We start from the raw sequence: 13,240 nt of genomic DNA, 5'->3' as shown, positions 1-13,240 counted from the left end.
AACAAATTCTTATTTTCATTGAGGAACAGTGGGTTAACTGCCTTGTTGAGGGGCAGAACAACAGATTTTTTTACTTTGTCAGCTTGGGGATGTGATCTTGCAACCATTCAGTTACTAGTCCAGCACTCCAACCACTAGGCTACCTGCTGCCAAACAATGGAATGTGTACCCATGAAATGGAGTATCAGTATACTCTGTGACCCCCACAGAACACAATTCTCAAAGGTTTACAGAAATATTAGTGACTTCGCACTTATTGCAGGACTTAGACTGTGGGAAATCACCTCACTATTCAGCCTATTGTGCGTATCGGAAATCCATATTGCACTCAGCCTTACCTATGGATTGTGCACCGATGAAATGGGGTATCAGCCTACTCAGTGACACCCATTTGGACCATTTTTTCCTGTCCTGCTAAGCATTCAAAATGTACCGAGAACTTTTTGGTGTCAGGGAAAACGTATAGAGTAAAAAGTTCATTATTTTCTTTAGGAATGTAAGTGAAGTAAAAGTAAAAGTTGCTAAAACTACAAATAGTAAATAAAGTACACATACCCCCAAAAATGACTTAAATAGTACATAAAATATTTTATTTCAGTACTTTACACCACTGCCCATTATTTCACAACAGCTCAGTGAGCTATGTACTAGACTTGATGTATTTGTTCCATCTAGTGCTAAGAGTATATAGTTCATTGTGGTGACTTTGCCTTATTAACAACCTTTTACTGCAGTGAGCTAAATCAGGGTCACACAAAAGTGTTTCTTGGTAGTCTTAAACACATCTACTTTGAAAACAAAGTATACACCTCACACACATGGTTATGGGCTTAAAAAAAGAAGACACATGTACCACGTCAGATAAAGAGCTGAAATGTATTCAATTATGAGTTGGCATTCCAATATTACACTTTATATACATCACAGAATATTGAAATATGACTAAATCGTTTGAAATAGAAACACCAGTTTTTCTGCAGTCTTTTTTAAGTTATGTTTATTAATTATGAAATGACAAATATTAATAATATTCCACCCATGACTGCATCATTTGACTGCAGGAAAGGCTACTATGGTCATATTAATTTGATTGGTTAATCAGACATGTTATTCCTTCCTTCCTCTAATTCTGGCTACATTTGACTTTTGTTTAATTAGTGTACAGGACAGAAATAAGTCAAGTGAGGCTACATGTCAACAGAACAAACCAGTGGGTGGAATCAAGTCTCTTGTCTCTCCAGGGACTTGGATGGCTTTCAGAGACGCTGCTGCCACATCATTGGCACTTCCTACAACTTGTGCTCCTGCATAATCACACAAGTGCTCTGCACAAATGTCTAACACGTACACAGCAACATTATGCTCTCACGAGTTCAAGGCAACAAGCCGCACACCAGACACCAAAGATCATTCTTGGCAAGAGCTCTCAAACTAGGCAAATGACATTCTCTATCACTAAAGGCATTTGATATACATATCTATTGATTTGGTGTTTTGCCTATTTGTTGTGTACAACTTTTGATGATACACCTTTGATGATATATTTAGGCAGATTATATATTTTTACCTGTTTTTGCATGACATCACATTTCATGTGTGTTTCTGCATATGTACCAATATCTTCAAATCAACCTAAACCTACCAAGGGCCCAACTGGACATCCAATGACAGTGTACGCACTAGCTTATAGAAGCAGCACTTCTTAGTTTTTCCCATGCCAAGGCCTTTAGCCTACAACTGTCCTTCGTAATTACGTCACAGACTCCTACCTCTATCACCTTTACCTGCAGCTGAATATCTCGCTGGGTTTGGTGGCATGTACCTGTAATCCAAGTCACTGGGAGGCTGAGGTTGGTGGTTCAAGTGAGCTGAGGAGCTCTGGGCTGCAGCATACTATGTTGAACAGGTGTCCACGCTAAGTTCGGTATCAATATGGTGTTCCTGGGGGAGCCTGGAACCACCAGGTTGTCTAAGGAGGGGTGAACCGGCCCAGGTCGGAAACGAAGCAGGTCAAATCCCCAATGCTGTCCAGTAGTGGGATAATACCTGTGAGTAGATGCTGCAGTGCAGCCTTGGCAAAACATTGAGACCTAATCTTTTCATTTTTAATAAACATATTTTTATCTGCTACACGAATTGTCACTTCGAAATGTTCATCAGACCATGAAAAGTCAACACTTTTTTGCAGCTTTCCAAAAACAATTACCGTTATACCTTCTGAAAATCGAGAATTATACTGACTACTACTGACAAACGAAATGTGTGGATACCGGTAACAAAATGCAGCACGGACCGTTGAGGGAGGAGTAAGTGCTAGCGCGATGCTTAGCATGAAACTGAGGCCAGCTCTCCCATCACCATCGACAGACAGACAGTTCGGATAGGTTCATTTACCTGTGTGAAATGAGCCACAATAATGAATAGTCTAATCATTGGAATTTGAGATTCACCTTCAAATTAAGTCCCTTATTGAAGGTGATGCAAACCAATACAAAAAGTGGAATCATGTCATATGTTTGTACTAGATTAAGTTATACAAGGTTGGAATGTCGTTACATAATTTAAAATACAATAATTAATATATTTGACAATAATCAGAAAACAATTGAAATCACACTGTGGATATTTTAGACTGCATAATTGCATTGGGCAAGAGCTCTCAAACTAGGCAAATGACATTCTCCATCACTAAAGGCATTTGATATGCATATCTATTGATTTGGTGTTTTGCCTATTTGTTGTGTACAACTTTTGATGACACACCTTTGATGATATATTTAGGCAGATTATATATTTTTACCTGTTTTTGCATGACATCACATTTCATGTGTGTTTCTGCATATGTACCAATATCTTCAAATCAACCTAAACCTACCAAGGGCCCAACTGGACATCCAATGACAGTGTACGCACTAGCTTATAGAAGCAGCACTTCTTAGTTTTTCCCATGCAAAGGCCTTTAGCCTATAGCCGACCTTCGTAATTACGTCACAGACTCCTACCTCTATCACCTTTACCTGCAGCTGAATATCTCGCTGGGTTCGGTGGCATGTGCCTGTAATCCAAGTCACTGGGAGGCTGAGGTTGGTGGTTCAAGTGAGCTGAGGAGCTCTGGGCTGCAGCATACTATGTTGAATGGGTGTCCACGCCAAGTTCGGTATTAATATGGTGTTCCTGGGGGAGCCCGGAACCACCAGGTTGTCTAAGGAGGGGTGAACTGGCCCAGGTTGGAAACGAAGCAGGTAAAATCCCCCATGCTGTCCAGTAGTGGGATAATACCTGTGAGTAGATGCTGCAGTGCAGCCTTGGCAAAACATTGAGACCTAATCTTTTCATTTTTAAAAAACATATTTTTATCTGCTACACGAGTTGTCACTTCGAAATGTTCATCAGACCATGAAAAGTCGACACTTTTTTGCAGCTTTCAAAAACAATTACCGTTATACCTTCTGAAAATCGAGAATTATACTGACTACTACTGACGAACGAAATGTGTGGATACCGGTAACAAAATGCAGCACGGACCGTTGAGGGAGGAGTAAGTGCTAGCGCGATGCTTAGCATGAAACTGAGGCCAGCTCTCCCATCACCATCGACAGACAGACAGTTCGGATAGGTTCATTTAGCTGTGTGAAATGAGCCACAATAATGAATAGTCTAATCATTGGAATTTGAGATTCACCTTCAAATTAAGTCCCTTATTGAAGGTGATGCAAACCAATACAAAAAGTGGAATCATGTCATATGTTTGTACTAGATTAAGTTATACAAGGTTGGAATGTCGTTACATAATTTAAAATACAATAATTAATATATTTGACAATAATCAGAAAACAATTGAAATCACACTGTGGATATTTTAGACTGCATAATTGCATTGGGCAAGAGCTCTCAAACTAGGCAAATGACATTCTCCATCACTAAAGGCATTTGATATGCATATCTATTGATTTGGTGTTTTGCCTATTTGTTGTGTACAACTTTTGATGACACACCTTTGATGATATATTTAGGCAGATTATATATTTTTACCTGTTTTTGCATGACATCACATTTCATGTGTGTTTCTGCATATGTACCAATATCTTCAAATCAACCTAAACCTACCAAGGGCCCAACTGGACATCCAATGACAGTGTCCGCACTAGCTTAAAGAAGCAGCACTTCTTAGTTTTTCCCATGCAAAGGCCTTTAGCCTACAGCCGTCCTTCGTAATTACGTCACAGACTCCTACCTCTATCACCTTTACCTGCAGCTGAATATCTTGCTGGGTTCGGTGGCATGTGCCTGTAATCCAAGTCAGTGGGAGGCTGAGGTTGGTGGTTCAAGTGAGCTGAGTAGCTCTGGGCCTCAGCATACTATGTTGAATGGGTCTCCACGCTAAGTTCGGTATCAATATGGTGTTCCTGGGGGAGCCCGGAACCACCAGGTTGTCTAAGGAGGGGTGAACTGGCCCAGGTTGGAAACGAAGCAGGTAAAATCCCCATGCTGTCCAGTAGTGGGATAATACCTGTGAGTAGATGCTGCAGTGCAGCCTTGGCAAAACATTGAGACCTAATCTTTTCATTTTTAAAAAACATATTTTTATCTGCTACACGAGTTGTCACTTCGAAATGTTCATCAGACCATGAAAAGTCGACACTTTTTGCAGCTTTCAAAAACAATTACCGTTATACCTTCTGAAAATCGAGAATTATACTGACTACTACTGACGAACGAAATGTGTGGATACCGGTAACAAAATGCAGCACGGACCGTTGAGGGAGGAGTAAGTGCTAGCGCGATGCTTAGCATGAAACTGAGGCCAGCTCTCCCATCACCATCGACAGACAGACAGTTCGGATAGGTTCATTTAGCTGTGTGAAATGAGCCACAATAATGAATAGTCTAATCATTGGAATTTGAGATTCACCTTCAAATCAAGTCCCTTATTGAAGGTGATGCAAACCAATACAAAAAGTGGAATCATGTCATATGTTTGTACTCGATTAAGTTATACAAGGTTGGAATGTCGTTACATAATTTAAAATACAATAATTAATATATTTGACAATAATCAGAAAACAATTGAAATCACACTGTGGATATTTTAGACTGCATAATTGCATTGGGCAAGAGCTCTCAAACTAGGCAAATTACATTCTCCATCACTAAAGGCATTTGATATGCATATCTATTGATTTGGTGTTTTGCCTATTTGTTGTGTACAACTTTTGATGATACACCTTTGATGATATATTTAGGCAGATTATATATTTTTACCTGTTTTTGCATGACATCACATTTCATGTGTGTTTCTGCATATGTACCAATATCTTCAAATCAACCTAAACCTACCAAGGGCCCAACTGGACATCCAATGACAGTGTACGCACTAGCTTATAGAAGCAGCACTTCTTAGTTTTTCCCATGCAAAGGCCCTTAGCCTACAACCGTCCTTCGTAATTACGTCACAGACTCCTACCTCTATCACCTTTACCTGCAGCTGAATATCTCGCTGGGTTTGGTGGCATGTGCCAGTGATCCAAGTCACTGGGAGGCTGAGGTTGGTGGTTCAAGCAAGCTGAGTAGCTCTGGGCCTCAGCATACTATGTTGAATGGGTCTCCACGCTAAGTTCGGTATCAATATGGTGTTCCTGGGGGATCCCGGAATCACCAGGTTGTACAAGGAGGGGTGAACCGGCCCAGGTCGGAAACGAAGCAGGTCAAATCCCCCATGCTGTCCAGTAGTGGGATAATACCTGTGAGTAGATGCTGCAGTGCAGCCTTGGCAAAACATTGAGACCTAATCTTTTCATTTTTAAAAAACATATTTTTATCTGCTACACGAGTTGTCACTTCGAAATGTTCATCAGACCATGAAAAGTCGACACTTTTTTGCAGCTTTCCAAAAACAATTACCGTTATACCTTCTGAAAATCGAGAATTATACTGACTACTACTGACGAACGAAATGTGTGGATACCGGTAACAAAATGCAGCACGGACCGTTGAGGGAGGAGTAAGTGCTAGCGCGATGCTTAGCATGAAACTGAGGCCAGCTCTCCCATCACCATCGACAGACAGACAGTTCGGATAGGTTCATTTAGCTGTGTGAAATGAGCCACAATAATGAATAGTCTAATCATTGGAATTTGAGATTCACCTTCAAATTAAGTCCCTTATTGAAGGTGATGCAAACCAATACAAAAAGTGGAATCATGTCATATGTTTGTACTAGATTAAGTTATACAAGGTTGGAATGTCGTTACATAATTTAAAATACAATAATTAATATATTTGACAATAATCAGAAAACAATTGAAATCACACTGTGGATATTTTAGACTGCATAATTGCATTGGGCAAGAGCTCTCAAACTAGGCAAATGACATTCTCCATCACTAAAGGCATTTGATATGCATATCTATTGATTTGGTGTTTTGCCTATTTGTTGTGTACAACTTTTGATGATACACCTTTGATGATATATTTAGGCAGATTATATATTTTTACCTGTTTTTGCATGACATCACATTTCATGTGTGTTTCTGCATATGTACCAATATCTTCAAATCAACCTAAACCTACCAAGGGCCCAACTGGACATCCAATGACAGTGTACGCACTAGCTTATAGAAGCAGCACTTCTTAGTTTTTCCCATGCAAAGGCCCTTAGCCTACAACCGTCCTTCGTAATTACGTCACAGACTCCTACCTCTATCACCTTTACCTGCAGCTGAATATCTCGCTGGGTTTGGTGGCATGTGCCTGTGATCCAAGTCACTGGGAGGCTGAGGTTGGTGGTTCAAGCAAGCTGAGGAGCTCTGGGCCTCAGCATACTATGTTGAATGGGTGTCCACCCTAAGTTCGGTATCAATATGGTGTTCCTGGGGGATCCCGGAATCACCAGGTTGTACAAGGAGGGGTGAACCGGCCCAGGTCGGAAACGAAGCAGGTCAAATCCCCAATGCTGTCCAGTAGTGGGATAATACCTGTGAGTAGATGCTGCAGTGCAGCCTTGGCAAAACATTGAGACCTAATCTTTTCATTTTTAATAAACATATTTTTATCTGCTACACGAATTGTCACTTCGAAATGTTCATCAGACCATGAAAAGTCGACACTTTTTTGCAGCTTTCCAAAAACAATTACCGTTATACCTTCTGAAAATCGAGAATTATACTGACTACTACTGACGAACGAAATGTGTGGATACCGGTAACAAAATGCAGCACGGACCGTTGAGGGAGGAGTAAGTGCTAGCGCGATGCTTAGCATGAAACTGAGGCCAGCTCTCCCATCACCATCGACAGACAGACAGTTCGGATAGGTTCATTTACCTGTGTGAAATGAGCCACAATAATGATTAGTCTAATCATTGGAATTTGAGATTCACCTTCAAATCAAGTCCCTTATTGAAGGTGATGCAAACCAATACAAAAAGTGGAATCATGTCATATGTTTGTACTAGATTAAGTTATACAAGGTTGGAATGTCGTTACATAATTTAAAATACAATAATTAATATATTTGACAATAATCAGAAAACAATTGAAATCACACTGTGGATATTTTAGACTGCATAATTGCATTGGGCAAGAGCTCTCAAACTAGGCAAATGACATTCTCCATCACTAAAGGCATTTGATATGCATATCTATTGATTTGGTGTTTTGCCTATTTGTTGTGTACAACTTTTGATGATACACCTTTGATGATATATTTAGGCAGATTATATATTTTTACCTGTTTTTGCATGACATCACATTTCATGTGTGTTTCTGCATATGTACCAATATCTTCAAATCAACCTAAACCTACCAAGGGCCCAACTGGACATCCAATGACAGTGTACGCACTAGCTTATAGAAGCAGCACTTCTTAGTTTTTCCCATGCAAAGGCCTTTAGCCTACAACCGTCCTTCGTAATTACGTCACAGACTCCTACCTCTATCACCTTTACCTGCAGCTGAATATCTCGCTGGGTTCGGTGGCATGTGCCTGTAATCCAAGTCACTGGGAGGCTGAGGTTGGTGGTTCAAGTGAGCTGAGGAGCTCTGGGCTGCAGCATACTATGTTGAACGGGTGTCCACGCTAAGTTCGGTATCAATATGGTGTTCCTGGGGGAGCCCGGAACCACCAGGTTGTCTAAGGAGGGGTGAACCGGCCCAGGTCGGAAACGAAGCAGGTCAAATCCCCCATGCTGTCCAGTAGTGGGATAATACCTGTGAGTAGATGCTGCAGTGCAGCCTTGGCAAAACATTGAGACCTAACCTTTTCATTTTTAAAAAACATATTTTTATCTGCTACACGAATTGTCACTTCGAAATGTTCATCAGACCATGAAAAGTCGACACTTTTTTGCAGCTTTCCAAAAACAATTACCGTTATACCTTCTGAAAATCGAGAATTATACTGACTACTACTGACGAACGAAATGTGTGGATACCGGTAACAAAATGCAGCACGGACCGTTGAGGGAGGAGTAAGTGCTAGCGCGATGCTTAGCATGAAACTGAGGCCAGCTCTCCCATCACCATCGACAGACAGACAGTTCGGATAGGTTCATTTACCTGTGTGAAATGAGCCACAATAATGATTAGTCTAATCATTGGAATTTGAGATTCACCTTCAAATCAAGTCCCTTATTGAAGGTGATGCAAACCAATACAAAAAGTGGAATCATGTCATATGTTTGTACTAGATTAAGTTATACAAGGTTGGAATGTCGTTACATAATTTAAAATACAATAATTAATATATTTGACAATAATCAGAAAACAATTGAAATCACACTGTGGATATTTTAGACTGCATAATTGCATTGGGCAAGAGCTCTCAAACTAGGCAAATGACATTCTCCATCACTAAAGGCATTTGATATGCATATCTATTGATTTGGTGTTTTGCCTATTTGTTGTGTACAACTTTTGATGATACACCTTTGATGATATATTTAGGCAGATTATATATTTTTACCTGTTTTTGCATGACATCACATTTCATGTGTGTTTCTGCATATGTACCAATATCTTCAAATCAACCTAAACCTACCAAGGGCCCAACTGGACATCCAATGACAGTGTACGCACTAGCTTATAGAAGCAGCACTTCTTAGTTTTTCCCATGCAAAGGCCTTTAGCCTACAGCCGTCCTTCGTAATTACGTCACAGACTCCTACCTCTATCACCTTTACCTGCAGCTGAATATCTCGCTGGGTTCGGTGGCATGTGCCTGTAATCCAAGTCACTGGGAGGCTGAGGTTGGTGGTTCAAGTGAGCTGAGGAGCTCTGGGCTGCAGCATACTATGTTGAACGGGTGTCCACGCTAAGTTCGGTATCAATATGGGGAGCCTGGAACCACCAGGTTGTCTAAGGAGGGGTGAACTGGCCCAGGTCGGAAACAAAGCAGGTCAAATCCCCCATGCTGTCCAGTAGTGGGATAATACCTGTGAGTAGATGCTGCAGTGCAGCCTTGGCAAAACATTGAGACCTAACCTTTTCATTTTAAAAAACATATTTTTATCTGCTACACGAATTGTCACTTCGAAATGTTCATCAGACCATGAAAAGTCGACACTTTTTTGCAGCTTTCCAAAAACAATTACCGTTATACCTTCTGAAAATCGAGAATTATACTGACTACTACTGACGAACGAAATGTGTGGATACCGGTAACAAAATGCAGCACGGACCGTTGAGGGAGGAGTAAGTGCTAGCGCGATGCTTAGCATGAAACTGAGGCCAGCTCTCCCATCACCATCGACAGACAGACAGTTCGGATAGGTTCATTTACCTGTGTGAAATGAGCCACAATAATGATTAGTCTAATCATTGGAATTTGAGATTCACCTTCAAATCAAGTCCCTTATTGAAGGTGATGCAAACCAATACAAAAAGTGGAATCATGTCATATGTTTGTACTAGATTAAGTTATACAAGGTTGGAATGTCGTTACATAATTTAAAATACAATAATTAATATATTTGACAATAATCAGAAAACAATTGAAATCACACTGTGGATATTTTAGACTGCATAATTGCATTGGGCAAGAGCTCTCAAACTAGGCAAATGACATTCTCCATCACTAAAGGCATTTGATATGCATATCTATTGATTTGGTGTTTTGCCTATTTGTTGTGTACAACTTTGATGATACACCTTTGATGATATATTTAGGCAGATTATATATTTTTACCAGTTTTTGCATGACATCACATTTCATGTGTGTTTCTGCATATGTACCAATATCTTCAAATCAACCTAAACCTACCAAGGGCCCAACTGGACATCCAATGACAGTGTACGCACTAGCTTATAGAAGCAGCACTTCTTAGTTTTTCCCATGCAAAGGCCTTTAGCCTACAGCCGTCCTTCGTAATTACGTCACAGACTCCTACCTCTATCACCTTTACCTGCAGCTGAATATCTCGCCGGGTTCGGTGTTATGTGCCTGTAATCCAAGTCACTGGGAGGCTGAGGTTGGTGGTTCAAGTGAGCTGAGGAGCTCTGGGCTACAGCATACTATGTTGAACGGGTGTCCACGCTAAGTTCGGTATCAATATGGGGAGCCTGGAACCACCAGGTTGTCTAAGGAGGGGTGAACTGGCCCAGGTCGGAAACAAAGCAGGTCAAATCCCCCATGCTGTCCAGTAGTGGGATAATACCTGTGAGTAGATGCTGCAGTGCAGCCTTGGCAAAACATTGAGACCTAACCTTTTCATTTTTAAAAAACATATTTTTATCTGCTACACGAATTGTCACTTCGAAATGTTCATCAGACCATGAAAAGTCGACACTTTTTTGCAGCTTTCCAAAAACAATTACCGTTATACCTTCTGAAAATCGAGAATTATACTGACTACTACTGACGAACGAAATGTGTGGATACCGGTAACAAAATGCAGCACGGACCGTTGAGGGAGGAGTAAGTGCTAGCGCGATGCTTAGCATGAAACTGAGGCCAGCTCTCCCATCACCATCGACAGACAGACAGTTCGGATAGGTTCATTTACCTGTGTGAAATGAGCCACAATAATGATTAGTCTAATCATTGGAATTTTAGATTCACCTTCAAATCAAGTCCCTTATTGAAGGTGATGCAAACCAATACAAAAAGTGGAATCATGTCATATGTTTGTACTAGATTAAGTTATACAAGGTTGGAATGTCGTTACATAATTTAAAATACAATAATTAATATATTTGACAATAATCAGAAAACAATTGAAATCACACTGTGGATATTTTAGACTGCATAATTGCATTGGGCAAGAGCTCTCAAACTAGGCAAATGACATTCTCCATCACTAAAGGCATTTGATATGCATATCTATTGATTTGGTGTTTTGCCTATTTGTTGTGTACAACTTTTGATGATACACCTTTGATGATATATTTAGGCAGATTATATATTTTTACCTGTTTTTGCATGACATCACATTTCATGTGTGTTTCTGCATATGTACCAATATCTTCAAATCAACCTAAACCTACCAAGGGCCCAACTGGACATCCAATGACAGTGTACGCACTAGCTTATAGAAGCAGCACTTCTTAGTTTTTCCCATGCAAAGGCCTTTAGCCTACAGCCGTCCTTCGTAATTACGTCACAGACTCCTACCTCTATCACCTTTACCTGCAGCTGAATATCTCGCTGGGTTCGGTGGCATGTGCCTGTAATCCAAGTCACTGGGAGGCTGAGGTTGGTGGTTCAAGTGAGCTGAGGAGCTCTGGGCTGCAGCATACTATGTTGAACGGGTGTCCACGCTAAGTTCGGTATCAATATGGTGTTCCTGGGGGAGCCCGGAACCACCAGGTTGTCTAAGGAGGGGTGAACCGGCCCAGGTCGGAAACGAAGCAGGTCAAATCCCCCATGCTGTCCAGTAGTGGGATAATACCTGTGAGTAGATGCTGCAGTGCAGCCTTGGCAAAACATTGAGACCTAACCTTTTCATTTTTAAAAAACATATTTTTATCTGCTACACGAATTGTCACTTCGAAATGTTCATCAGACCATGAAAAGTCGACACTTTTTTGCAGCTTTCCAAAAACAATTACCGTTATACCTTCTGAAAATCGAGAATTATACTGACTACTACTGACGAACGAAATGTGTGGATACCGGTAACAAAATGCAGCACGGACCGTTGAGGGAGGAGTAAGTGCTAGCGCGATGCTTAGCATGAAACTGAGGCCAGCTCTCCCATCACCATCGACAGACAGACAGTTCGGATAGGTTCATTTACCTGTGTGAAATGAGCCACAATAATGATTAGTCTAATCATTGGAATTTTAGATTCACCTTCAAATCAAGTCCCTTATTGAAGGTGATGCAAACCAATACAAAAAGTGGAATCATGTCATATGTTTGTACTAGATTAAGTTATACAAGGTTGGAATGTCGTTACATAATTTAAAATACAATAATTAATATATTTGACAATAATCAGAAAACAATTGAAATCACACTGTGGATATTTTAGACTGCATAATTGCATTGGGCAAGAGCTCTCAAACTAGGCAAATGACATTCTCCATCACTAAAATCATTTGATATGCATATCTATTGATTTGGTGTTTTGCCTATTTGTTGTGTACAACTTTGATGATACACCTTTGATGATATATTTAGGCAGATTATATATTTTTACCTGTTTTTGCATGACATCACATTTCATGTGTGTTTCTGCATATGTACCAATATCTTCAAATCAACCTAAACCTACCAAGGGCCCAACTGGACATCCAATGACAGTGTACGCACTAGCTTATAGAAGCAGCACTTCTTAGTTTTTCCCATGCAAAGGCCTTTAGCCTACAGCCGTCCTTCGTAATTACGTCACAGACTCCTACCTCTATCACCTTTACCTGCAGCTGAATATCTCGCTGGGTTCGGTGGCATGTGCCTGTAATCCAAGTCACTGGGAGGCTGAGGTTGGTGGTTCAAGTGAGCTGAGGAGCTCTGGGCTGCAGCATACTATGTTGAACGGGTGTCCACGCTAAGTTCGGTATCAATATGGTGTTCCTGGGGGAGCCCGGAACCACCAGGTTGTCTAAGGAGGGGTGAACCGGCCCAGGTCGGAAACGAAGCAGGTCAAATCCCCATGCTGTCCAGTAGTGGGATAATACCTGTGAGTAGATGCTGCAGTGCAGCCTTGGCAAAACATTGAGACCTAATCTTTTCATTTTTAAAAAACATATTTTTATCTGCTACACGAATTGTCACTTCGAAATGTTCATCAGACCATGAAAAG

Source organism: Oncorhynchus tshawytscha, linkage group LG05 (genome assembly GCF_018296145.1).
Source record: "Oncorhynchus tshawytscha isolate Ot180627B linkage group LG05, Otsh_v2.0, whole genome shotgun sequence".
NCBI classification, from domain to species: Eukaryota; Metazoa; Chordata; class Actinopteri; order Salmoniformes; family Salmonidae; genus Oncorhynchus; species Oncorhynchus tshawytscha.
The sequence above is the reverse complement of the archived record's forward strand: the minus strand, read 5'-3'. Positions refer to the sequence as shown.